The sequence below is a fragment of the Lathamus discolor genome, chromosome 2 (genome assembly GCF_037157495.1).
Source record: "Lathamus discolor isolate bLatDis1 chromosome 2, bLatDis1.hap1, whole genome shotgun sequence".
Lineage (NCBI taxonomy): Eukaryota > Metazoa > Chordata > Aves > Psittaciformes > Psittacidae > Lathamus > Lathamus discolor.
In genome coordinates, this window is record NC_088885.1 from 11,951,655 (window position 1) to 11,965,430 (window position 13,776).

Genomic DNA, 13,776 nt, shown 5'->3' on the forward strand with positions numbered 1-13,776 from the left:
ACATCTGAAGAAGTTGTTCTTGGCTCCCTTTTAGCTGTTGGGTAGAAATAGACAATTTAAAAGGTGTGATATTTGACGCAGCTAATTGTTGCCTAGAAGTGTACATTCTTCCTCCATTGACTCTTAAGGTGCTCAAGACTGTTAGCTCAGAGGTAAACCTGCATTTGCTCACCTAAACCAAACAAGAAAGCCTGATCCCATAAAATGAATTAACTAGGAAGGTTTCCAGTTACAACAGCAAAGTCTGAATGATGAAAGTTTGTATGGTGTGAATCATATTGGACATTTCCGTATCTACAAGTTTAGCTGAATTCTGTATGAGTTAAACCAGCCCAGGTAGATTAGGACATGCAGTGGATTAAACTGCTGTAAGAGCAACCAAGAACGTGTAATGTTTGAAAAAAAACAAACAAACCAAATCAATTATATCAAGATGCATAGAAACATCCCTCATCACCGAATCTGATCCCACTAGTAGGGTCTGGGGTAACCATTCATTAGGACTGAGATGTTCCTGGTGAGAAGGGAAAGCTTTCTGCTAGGCTGCTGAGAGAGCAAGTGGAATTAAAAGAATTTGGAAAAAGTTTATAGAAAATAGAGACTGAATCTTCTTTGGAAACATTGAATATTTTTATTTTTCTTCCTTTCTGTACCTAGGGATTTCTTGTGCTCTTGCAACTATTTTAAGGTTACCCTTTTCATAGCTAGTCACAAGCCTGTCTTTCTTTGGCAGGCTCTGAAACTTAGTGTTGCAACTGAAGAGAGATGCAACAAAGACTTCCTGCCACAGACAAGTTTTTTCCCCCCAAAGGATAGCCTGTTAAAGCAATAGCATCAGTGTTTACATAAATTCACACCTTTCTCTCCCTTTTATAAAAGAAAAACAATAAACAACAGAAAAAAAAGAAAACCTTTCCCCAAACCCTGAGGCCCACATCTGAAGACTCTCATGATCTTCAACAGAAAAGCTAGCTTTCTCAGTAACCGAGATCAACAGCCTCTCTCAGTAAAAGCAACCTTACCCAGACAGGCAAAAAATATTAATGCACATAAATCACATTAGTGCCAGGAATATCCTCATGAGTAACAATTGTGCTGATTTGTGATATTTCCTTTAAGAAAACAAGGAGCAAGCCTGCAATACATCTCAATAATACTGGAGTGTCTGTGGTTCAAAGGCACCTGCTACTTGGAAGGCTTACCCAGCACCATAGCTTTTAAACTTGGATAACTAATTAGCATCTGGTTTAGGAATGCTTCATATCAGGAAGGAAACCTGAAGTCACTGGAAGGGGTGCTTGTCAGAAAGTTGTCCTTACAGAAAACTTTATGAGGCTTTTTTGCGACCAACATTATTTCTAGTTGTACGAGGAAGGGGGAAAAGAAAAATCCTGTAAAGATCTTTTAGTTTCCAAGTAACTTTTGAATGGGGGGGAAGTGTGCATTTGTAGTTTTTGTTTGGTTTAATGATTCATGGGCGAAGAATTGGTAGGTGGAGCACATCTCAATCAGTATGTTTTTCTGTGACATCCTGGCAAGCAGCAAAGACTCTCCGCTTTTTTTCGTCAAATTATTATTTAAGTACTTTCTATGAGTTAATGATGCTCCCATTCTTGCAGGAAGCCTACAAGAAACAGAAACAAGTTAAACAAAACTGTTTAACAGAAACAAATTGCAGAACTTGCTGTTCCAATGTGCTACAGTATGCTCTCAAGACCATGATGTTGAAATGTTATCTAAATTAAAACAGTAAGAGCTGTTTTAAGGCACCTCGGCAGGATGACTATTGTGTGTGCTCCGCAGTGGAACTACAGGTTTAAAAAGTTTGGATCCTGAGCTGCTGCAATAATAATGGACTTGAATTATATTTTTTAAATTATTTACAACTTCACAGCATTTGTGGTTTTAAATTATTGATGGCAGTGACAGCAACTGTCAATGAGACAAAGCTTCCACTGAAACAGCAGTGGCAGTGTGCTATGGTGCCGGGGACTGGTTCGGTTCAGCCATTCCAATCCTTATTAAGGAAAAATGTCACTTCTCATGTTAGGGGAGCAGAAAAAAAGGAAGAAAGATTGTTATGAAAGTTTCATGCAATAGTCTTTGATTACAGTGTGTCTTTTGGAACTCTTGGGATAGCAAAAATGTGCCGAGCATGGGAGAGGTTGGTCTTTACAGTAAGTGACTGCATAATGTTTGCTGTAACACTTCTTCTATATGTAGGGTTATAGTAGCTAAAAGGTCCCTGCTGCACCACAAAGGATGAGGAAGCACCGTGTGTTAGACTTTAGGAGGCATGCTTGTCCCCGTCTGTGCCCCACAGTGCATTGTTGAGGGCAGTGTAACTCCACATTCAGGCAGTGCCTCCAGGACAAAGGTATTAGCCTCTCCAGATGTGGTAGAAGCACTTGCACCTCTGTTGGTATAGCAGCAACGATCAGGACTACTGCAGATCATCTGTCTTCTTTATTACTGTTGCTCTCTCCTGCTGACCTACGTGGCTGTAATCTCTTGAATCTGTCTGTCTGTATCTGACAGCTTCCTAATAAAGTTCTGTTGCTTCAGGTGCAAAAGGACACTCCTGTTTGAAGTATGGTGGTGTAAGGCTCTGGTTTTCCCTGCTGGTTTATTCAAGTTCAAAGCAACAATATGCTAGATAAAATAAATGAAGAGAAAAGGAGTATCTTGTGTTATTTGGATCTGGAAATTTGGTTGGACCCATTATTGCTGAAAGAGAAGATTCCTGATGTGAAACATCAGTGAGCCATGTGCGTGCTTCATATATACTCACAGAGCAGAGGAGAGTTGTGCAGAATACAAAATTACGTCCTGTACTACTGGGGATCAGGTGCTGAACTGTAAAGACAAGTGCTGTATTTAGAGTGGGGAAATGACCATAGAGTAATTTTCTGTAGATAATGATTTTCAGTGGAGGAAGAGAATCATGCCTCTTTTTGTTGTCTTATGTGCGCAGATGGAAGGAGAGACTCAGAAGTCTTCTGCTATCATTTAGGAAACAAAGATCATCTTTGACTTACAAAATAATAATAGTCGTATTTGGACTTGTATTAAATATTGAGGAATGGCTGCCCTCTGATTGCAGGTCACAACAATGGAAGGAGTTCTACTACCCTACAGGATCTAAATGGAGCTCATCTGTGTAGCCCAGAGGGACCCCCAACTCTGCAGCTTTACTCTGCCCAGGCCTCAGGGGGCTACCCCTGGCTCATCAGCCACACAGAGGAGAGTGGCCTGAATCCATATTGGCCAAGCAGTTGGTCTCTGTTTGCACCAGAACAGACACAATAGGTAGTGTCTGACCAGAGCCCCAGTAGAGTGGCTATAAGATTTTTTTTCCCCCTTATCCCCCACCCCTACAAAATACCTGGAATAATGGCAGCACTCTGTTGTAACAACCTAATAAGTGCACTAAGGATGATCAAGAAACTACTTAGGACAATGACAAACGCTAAGCTATTTGACAATTCAGTTGTACTGTACAAGACTTAGAGACCCACAAAATGACTTGCGAAACTGCATTCAGGTGACTGCAGTCATTTAGGTGAGAATATAAGGGATCAGTAAAAAAAACCAAACCAAACAACAAGACAAACAACAATAGGATCTTGTGAGCTGGCCCTAAGAAAAAGCCATATGAGGAAGCATTTCAGGTGAATCCTCTTTACTAAAAGAAGCCATGACTAAAGAAAGAGTCTTGTTCGATTCCTTCAGTATTTAGGGAAGCAGAACACTGCTTCAGAAATCCAGAAGTTGCCAAGATAACAGAGACACTCAATTCCATCACTGATTTCTTCCTACTAACACCCCATGGGGGCCTGATTTTCGGTTGCTTAGGTCAGCTGTATCTTGATCCCACCTCCTCAAATTGGCAATGCAGCATATTGCTCTGCCACCATTTACCAGACCTTTATCATGGTCATAGCATGAAAGTAAGTAGTATCTGGACAGTGACCTCACAGACTGCTCACTTAAGATCCTTCCAGCAGCTTCCACTGCAGTGGATAGTGAGACTGCTGACACTGTAAGGAAATGGATCACATCACATCCTGCATGAAATATTTAGTGTTCAAGGGCATTGACTAGAGTACTGACATCAGGCAGCACCTACAAACTGAACACATTAAGGTTTTGTTGATACTGCCTTGCAGGATACAGCAAGAATGTTTACTTTTATAGTTTAACCACTAGTTAGTAGCGTAACAGCAGCAGAAAATGCAAAGACTCTTACTTTCTGTATATAAAACACTGAACAGTACTAATGGAAGTTTTCTTTGATGATGTGCCATGAAGAAAGGAAAGCTAATGAAACAGAGCTTCATATAACATGGTGCAAAGAAAGCATTCGTAAGCAGAAAAATACCATTTCTCGTTTGTCTAAATCTATCCGGCGCTGCTTTTTTGGGAAAAGAAACTTCACTGAAGTATACACATGAATTCATTACATTATAAGAACTATTGCATTTAACATTTCTCACGGAATCTCTATAGTGACACACAACTGTGTTCATGAGGTCAGATCTTTCTCACCCATCTCATGGGTCCTTGACTGTCACTGAACATAACAGGGTCTGAGGCCTTTCACGTGTCCTAGTGCCTGAGCTAGTTCCCGTACAAATGTTAACAATGAAAGCAAAGCACAGCAGTAAGCACCAGGTGGTGCTGTAAGATTGAGATTAAGCACTCTTCTGACTGTCATGCTGCACTTTTACCTCTGAGCTCTTCCTTTTACCTGTGTAAGAGAGGTCCATAGAGATTATGCTAAAACAGTTATACTCAAAGGAGGAAATACTCAGTTGTTTTATCCTAGTAATACATAGTTGCTACTTTATATCCTTGAAAAATGTGGTAACAGGTTCAGCCCAATTCAGAGACAGCACCTTTATTCTCTGCTTTTGGGATTCTGTTTGAACATCATCTGGGAGATATACTAGAGCTGGTAGGAACTGCAGTCTCAATGTGAATTTTTGCTTAAGAAAACCCAACAACAATCACCAAATTCTACATCAGAAATGTAAAGTTAAAGAAGTAGACAAGAAGTAGAGAATTCTTGCCTTGAACTCCAGTGAAAAAATACACGGGGATTTTGATTTCCATGCTCCCTGCCCTAGCTGTTATGTTCTGTCTTTATATCCATGGCAGATGGAGAGTATCAATCAGAAAATAAAACCCAGTTTCACAACCAGCAGTAGAGTGCTCATTTGCTCTCTCTCCAGGCACCTGGCCCCCGGTGTAATACAAAATACAGTTTTACACTTCATTCAGTTCCACAAAACAACAACAGAAGTTTGATTTTTTAATTTGTGACACCACATTCGGAATCAAGTTTTAACTTGATTTTAACTAGCTCCTCAGAGGAGCCTGTGCCAAGCTTCTCACCAGGTTACTACAGAATGAAGCTAACCCTCAGCCGTTACACAGGGTGGAATACTGTGTTATACCTTAAGAGGTTTGTGCCTTTTGCACAGATAGTTTCTATGGATGACAATGCAGAAAAACCTCAGTAGGAAGAAATACAGGTTTTCTATTACTTCTATCAAAGATCTAACGCCATGCAGACATGCATAAAAAATAGCTTTATACACCAAAAGTGTTGTTTCTACATCCAAAGTTTTAGGATGGGAATCTTTACAAAGACAAGAAAGGGGGGAGAGAAACCACCTAATCTGGTAATGCTATTTCATAATAATTTCTAATAAAGTCAGTTTAGTTTTCCTGTTTTTTTCACTAGTACCCAATAGATCCTTTAGCACACTCGACATAAGAAGGGACAAGGAAAGGCATAAAAACTTGTGTTTAATAACTGAAAAATATTCATTAATTGAGTTAGTACAATTGTTGTAGCTTCCATTTATTTCCCTATAGGGGCAGAACTATAAAACACAGACCCAGTGTTAATAGAGGACAGTTACTTTAATATTCCTGTACTTCAGGAAAAGTATTTTACGGTGTGTGTGTGTGTTAGGTTTTTTTAGTTTTCAACACAGAAGCACAGTAACATTTTTCTGCTTTTGCTCAAGGATGGAACTGCTTATAATTCTGTTCTTAAAATCAGTCATAAATTTAAATGTCTTTTCGGAACTCAGAAGTAAAAATTTCTTGCATATGAGAATTTACGGAGGAAACAGAAGCTGGAGTTTCACATACCTTTCGACATGAGAACAGGCACACAGGGAAATCTCACAAATAAAACATACCAATATCACTTTGCCCTCTTAGGTTGCTTATGATAAAAGGCTGAATCAACAAATGCTTTACAGAAATATGAATAGGTTTTATCATCAGTTAGAAAATCCTGCATCCTGTTTTGATGAAACAATATTATAAGTAACCAAATACATTCCTACAGTAGAAACAAATTGGAAAATCTTTATGAATTCCTTTGGCATTCATTGAAGTGTTTCAGAGGAAACCTCATGTAAAATTTCTTAACTGGGACAGCAGCCTGTCTGGCTGACTGCCTTCAATTGCATGTCAGAGGAAACTTACTTATAGACCCCTATTAGCAGAAAATTATGTGTTCAAATGCAAGATTCCACCAGTACTGTTCGTGCTGGGATTTCTGGTAGCTCTGTCACTGAATGTTCGGATGTAATCTTTGAAATTAGAAGTATGATTTTCTTCCTTTCTCAAATGGTTATTTAACTGCTTGTGAACTCTCCCTGCAGGGCAGACATCCATCCCAGCAGGAGCCTTGTTTAAGATCTATTATATGTGAAGTCTGCACACTGCAGCATCATTCCCAACTACATTTAGAAAAACCTGTTGCATATTATGTATTTTTCCTCTCAACTATTCTCAATTGTTAGTATGACTTCTCCAGATGCTGTTACATTAAGGACAGCAGCTTTGCTTTCTTCCTTTCCATGCTTGTGGAATGAGATTTGACAGCCTTCCCTAGGGACTTCAGACCAAAGTTTTGCTTTTGAGAAAGTTGTCACAGAACTTCCCCTGTCTTCCCGATTCCCTTGGCTATACCCTCTGCTAGTTTTAATCTTGTTATAGCTCAGCTCAACACATGTCAGCTGGGAAGTGCTTGGGCTGAACATATTTAGGCCACATTCCTATCTGATGTAAGGGTGGGAAAGTACAGATCAGCCAGTCTGACTCTGGGTCATCTAATGTGGCAAGTCTAAACATTTTTGTTCAAAAAGTAAAGATTAAAATTCATACTTTATGACCCCTGCATGGATCCAAGGGAAATAAAGGTCATATAAAGGAGATCAGATTCCTTGCATGAGCTTACCTGGACAACTTATGTCTTTTATCAGGAGCTGCCATGGTGTGAGGTTGCTCTTCTCTGCAGGAAGCAGCATGAACAGGGCTATGTCATGACAGGGGCCAAGGGTGACCCCAGAGGAGGCCAGCCCCTCAGTTACAGGATACTATCCCACAAAGCTAAAGCTGGGTAAGCAGAGCTAGAGGTTTGAAACAGGGTCTATCAACAGCCTCTGACATGGTCATGAAATAGGGCTGGGAGCAAGTCTGCACTGTGGGTTGCACATCCATCCAGGCAGCAGGGTGAAGACAAGTACTCCTGCAACTCAACCTAAAAAATAGGTGTGCTGGGCTGAGCTAAAATAGGGCTGCTGGCCCAATGGGCAGAGGTTATGGGGAGGCTTCAGGTGAGGGTGGTCAGGTCCTGATGGTAGCAGCTGAATGCCTGGCTCTTTTGTGATTGAGAGGCTCATGAGCTGCAAAGCTAGGTTCTTCTCCTAAGACATGAGACAACAGACACCAAGGGCTGTATGCTTTATTGATTTGAGGGCATGTGTTATCAGAGCCAGGGGCTGATCACCTCCACTCTTCATCACCCACTGGAAGCTGCCATTCTCTTGCAGCTTCCTTTCAGAGCTCTCAAGGACTTTTGTCACCTCTTCCTTTATGCCAGCTGTTGTGTGTTCCTTTTGGCATATGACAAGAGTCCTCCCTGCTTTGCTCCCTCTGACTGCACGCAAAGCAGCTGGCAAAAAGCAACTGAATAAAGCAGAACTCCAGTGGGAATGTATGCTCTGAATGATTGCTGATCACCTCGTGGTCTTTGTAAACTGGAACAAGGAAAGAGCTGGAGTGAAAGAACGAAGCAACAAAAAGCTCAGTTGGAACCAAAACTGTGGAGATTTGGAAAACTCATAGGAAATTTTGAATAGCATGCCACACTGGGCTTGCAAGCATCTGTATTAGGATGCCAGAAACAGAGGAGATCAGTTAGAAGTTTGCCCTACTTCTAGAATAGCTGTCTTTAAAGTGCTTTATGTGCCTAATAATTTTCATATAATTCAGACAAAAGGAAAGTAATGCTATAGATGTTATAAGAAAATGTGAAGACTATGGCACCACACAGCCGCAGACAGTGAAAAATACAAAGTGAAGGTGAAACCAGAGAACAATCTGTGACAGAGCTGAGGCTGAAGACCAGTTTTTATAAGCTAGATATATTCCCAGCAGGAGATGAGTCTGTGAGCAGAATAAAAACATTTTGGGGCTACTACAAAAAACAAATCAGAATTAAACCCTCATGAAACATTTTGAGTTCACCAGGCAAAGAATATCAACCAGTCCACACTAATACTATGGAGGATGGTCAGTGCTCTGAACTTGAAGACATTAGAAAGTCCAAACCACTATGACCCACCTGAGGCAGAAAGTCATGCAGAGCTCAAAGTTTCAGTCCTGCAAAAACAGCAAGTGGAACTGGCATGTATTCAGCTCCCAGGGTGTTTTCTGGGGAAATTCATCAATATTTTGATGGGATGGAAGGCATGAAGGTTTAATGGAATGACGTTTTGATCTGGGGGAAAATGCTAGCTGAGCATGGCTGGAGGCACAGAGCAAGTATTGAGAGAACCAGAAGTAAACTAAAGAAAACTTAAATCCTGTATGATGGAAGTAACATACCTGGAAGAGATATACATGGAGATCACAATAAAGCTGAAGGGATCACTAACATAGGTCTGAGAGATAAATAAGAAGATACAAAGATTCTTTGCAATGCTGAATTATGGAGCAACAATTGCCTCTAATCTGCAAGATGCACATAGAGTCCTAATAAGGGGTCGGAAAAATGAAGTCAGCAGCAGCTTAGAAATAGGTCTGACTAGTATGACTTTCATCATGGAACAGCCATATGAGTGCATTCCCAACCCAGTTTGCTGATCAGAGAAGAGCTCTCAGTTGTCATGTTGGAGGCAGACTAAAGCACATTTAAAATGCGTATTGCTAACATGTAACTTTATAAACAGAAACAGTAGAGGAGAAAGGATAGAGAAATGGCTAGAGACCAGCTCTGGGATCATTTCTGTCAACCTCGATTTTAAACCGTAAACATACAGTTCATTCCTTAGCTGCCAAATAGTCTCTGCTTGCATGGTGACTTGCCTGCCATGTTTACCACATAATAATTTCCTTTTATCATCTGGGAGGAGGCTGACCTGGAAAAACCACTGGTATTACTTTAATTTCTGGTAGTCTTTGGGTCTAAATCTCTGCTGAAGACAGACAGTATTGCTTAAAAAGCTACAATATTCAGTAGTGGGAATGGCAGGAAATCTCAAAAAGTTCAGTAATAATAGCAAATATTTTTTCAAAAGGATTTAAATAGCCATGCTTTCAAATCCCCTGTCACATGACAGAAATATCAGAGAATTTGGAAAGCCATGACACCTCCATATACCTGCTTCATTCCTACCTCAATGCAGAAACACTTCATGAACTTTCAGTAGCTCTTGATAGGCTATCAGAGAGGGAGAAATTGTCAGAGTAGAGATAGTGTTCTGGAATGTCTTTTGACATGGTAGAAACTGTAAAGCTATTGACTTGGAAAGTCTTACATGTATATGGAGAAATATCAGGCATGGCCAAGGATCAGTTGACTTTTGTTTTCTTTGTAAGTTTTCTTTGTACTGCCAGAAAACTGCATTAGAAGGAACTGGAATCTGCCAAGGCCTTTCATGGCTATCAAATAACCATCAGAAATCCAGCTCTGCTTTACTCATGGTAAGAACTTGGTAGGAAAATTTGCATGACACAGCTGTATATCTTGTGAGGCAGGATGAGAATTTACATACTGTGCTGTACATTAGTTTACAGCCTCTACATACATCTACAAAAAATATAAACCTCTGCATGCTGCCCCTAAACCAAACCTCTCTGCTCTCCAGGTCGGAGGTTTAAAACATTTACATGGCAGCTGAACTTGCTGGTTGCCTAAAAAAATTGCAAAGTGAAAGGGCTAATTTCTGTGGTGTGGCCAGGAAACATTCCTGAGTGATGAGCTCTTCCAACACCACTCTTTCATGTTTTCCCAGACTCTGTCATGAAACAAGGAGAGATTTATCCTGAAAATATCTGTACTGATGTCATTGAAGTTACACTACAAATGGACATAGCCCATCAACTACACTAGAGGTACATTAGACATGAATCAATGTTTATATGTATTGATCAGCATTAGGTCATGATCTTCCTATGAATATACACTCAGGTACTGAAGGATAAAGTTGAAGTATAAAATCAGCATAGAGTATAAATATGACAATTTTACCTCATATTAGCAGTTATAATGGTTTAGTTGAAAAGTACATCTGCAATATAGTTTTATTTTTCTGTTTTTGTTTTTTCACAAATATTTCACCACATCTTGTAGGAAGTGTACTAATAATGTTCCTTATTAATATTTAGGATCATGTCAGGTACATTAGTCTACTCACCTTCTATTTCAGTGAGGTCTTGTTTTGGTGAGAGTTGAAAAGGGGAGTTTTAGTATAGCCTGCTGAGATAACATATGTTTACATTCATGAGAAGAGGTGGAAACATCCATTTATATGTAGTGATAGTAGTCCAACTTCATGGATAAGAGGGCATTGAGAGTAGCAAGCATAGACCCTTCCATCCCTGTGTATTACATCTACCGGTGTCTGCATGGAAATTAGGTGTGCTATTTCTCCTTTTCATAGCCAAACACAAATTCGGCTGTGGTATTCATGCAATCTCATTTGCAAAATATATGCTACAGTCTCTGTTCTACATACATGTGTTAAATGATCCTCAGAAGTTTTTTGTTCCATTGTCATTTAACATCTTCCTTAATTAGTGGCTCCTATTCATTTCCTGTCCTGCTAGCTACACTTCAACTGAGCCATAGAAGCTAGAGCTGGAAAAGAAGACAGCTGGCAACTCTGGGCTAGCAGCTATCTCACAAGTGCATATTTTGTAATTTCCTAAGTATGTACAATGCTTTTGCAAGCCTTGCTCAGACAACCCTTCCTCTTCAGCCAGTCATTTAGCTCCTTGATGCTGTTCCTGCTTTTCATCTCATCTATGTCTTTTTAATTGTGAGCCCAGCACTTGATAGGAGTTTGCTCTTGCTAAAGGTCACCCAAGTCTTCCTCCTTGGCAAATCCCAGAAATTCTTGTCTATTTTTGACTCTTTAATGTTCTGGCTGCTTTTGGCACCACTGGTCTCTTCCTTCTTATAATCAGTTTCCTTTTTGGCCTCTCCTGATTTTCCTTTAGCTATTTCCAACATATTTGTAAGGTCTCCCTCACTGCCTGCCGTATCTCTGTCTCATCTGTCAAAAATGTCCCCCAAGGCTTTGCCACTGGTCTCATCTTTCCCTGGATCTGTTCATAAGAAGAACTTGTGCGAGTTTCCAGCCTTCTGTTCTGAAATAACTTCAGTGCAATTAAGAGGCTGCGTGCTTATATTCCCAAGAGGTTAAAGACTTAATTTCTCTAACTTGTTTATTTCCATTGTTGGAGGTGAGAGGATGGATGTGGAGAGGGAAACAAGGAGTGACAATGTACACAGTATAATTGGACCCACAGCCCATACATTGTAATGGCTGAAACTACCACCACCAGCTGAGGAAACCCTAGGATAGAGAAAGTCAGAGAAAGCCAAACAAAACTAAACATGGTCATGATACAGAAAATATGTACTAGAGTCACCAAAGTGTCATTTCACAGTTACCATAATGAGAACAGCTTTAGATTTTTCCTTTTTCTCTTTATTCTTTTGTTACTATTGAAGTCAGGTGGATGTAGACAAAGAGACAGTGCAGCAATAAATTACAGACAAAAGTGATTCCTCCAAATGGATGTACTTTTCAACATTTCACCAACCATGTGTATACTTCGGTTCTTCAACTGTGAAGCTGTCCCTGCTTTGAGGGTGTGCAGGGTGCCTGAACCAGGTGACCTCCTTCCATAGATATGCTACTGTTCTAAAAAGCCAGAAGACATCTATTTCTTAAAAAAAAAAAAAAAAAAGTATCTTTTCACTGGCATATTCATTTAAAGCTCTTTAAAGGGGTTTAGTAGTTTTCTAAGTGATTTCTTGGACTGAGACAACTGTTAGCACATGCTTTACCTCCTTATTCAACCCATTGTCCTGAGCAAGGCCTCCTCACAGATCCAGGCTTCCCAGACTGACAATGATCTCTCACTTTTGATTTCCACCAGTTAAAGTATGAGAGATGAAATTTACACCTCAGCTGGACCTATCCTGTGAAAACCACTGTAAAGCAGTCATAAAAATTACTATGGTTTAGTTTCTTCAGTTTAACTGCCCTTAGCAATTTCCATGCATACACATAGAAGTCAAATCTAAATGCTACCGATGTTTCTTTCCTACAAGAAACATGTCTTAGGGAATGGTTATAGTTATTTCTGGTTTTAAACTTACTCGATTCTCAGTTATTATAGTGAATAAGACAAATGTCGCCCATATCTTTGTGAGACATAGGTTAGTCACAAGCAGCCGTATAATATAATGCAATACTTTTTGCAGTGACTAAGTATTTTACTTATCATATGATGTCTTCTCTGAGAACACAGTCAGTGGAACCATCCGTTCTCACCTTTTTTGCTGTTCAAGATGGACCCATAAGATACATAGATGACAAGGGCAAAGTTGCGTTGTTAATGTGGATGAATTTTCTCATGGATTTATCTCTAGCTGCTCAAATCAGGCCATTGCCTGAGATTCCTGGAAGTATATTTTGTCTTTAAAGAGAAAGTGATTTCTTATCTTTACCTTTGTAACAAAACTTACGTAAAGTGTGAAAGGCAATACCTCCCCTCCAGGACTATCTCACAAACTCCTGCAAAATCACTACTTTCAAACTCCCATTTTTATAGTTTCTTTTTTCCCCACATTGAACCCACATTGGCAAAACAAACAAAAGCAAACACTTTCTCCAAACCCAAGCACTTTCCCCAAACCCAATGCAAATCAATTTCAATTCCCTAATATACCCACAGGATTTTGGACAAATCTCCAGCAAGGATAGCTTTTGTGCCATTCCATTAAAAGATGCCTTATCAATAAGCTAGAGCCTTTTCTTAAAGCAGATAAAAAATTACTTCTGACTCTGCTTAGCTTTCTGAATCTTAGTAATACTTCTGATGACTTTCAGAAAATATTTACTGGTAATGAGTTGCTCTTAGTGATCTATTAAAGCTGAACTCTGCTGTGACAAATGTCAGTGCTTTCATTAGCTTATTTGAAAACCACAGACTTGAAAAATACTGACTCTTTCCTATTCCTGTTAACCTGCAGGATCACTACACATTTTCTTTCTCAGAGGCAGAGACCACAATGTCTTATTGAAACATGGGCACTCAGTTCCTCCAGGCACCAGCCAGAGGTGGAACATAAGCAAGCTCTGGAAATAGCTGTCTCAGAGACACCCTGCTGGCTTTTGCTGCCTCCAACAATCTGCTGCAAATTCTCAATTTCCATCTTAAAATAATGCT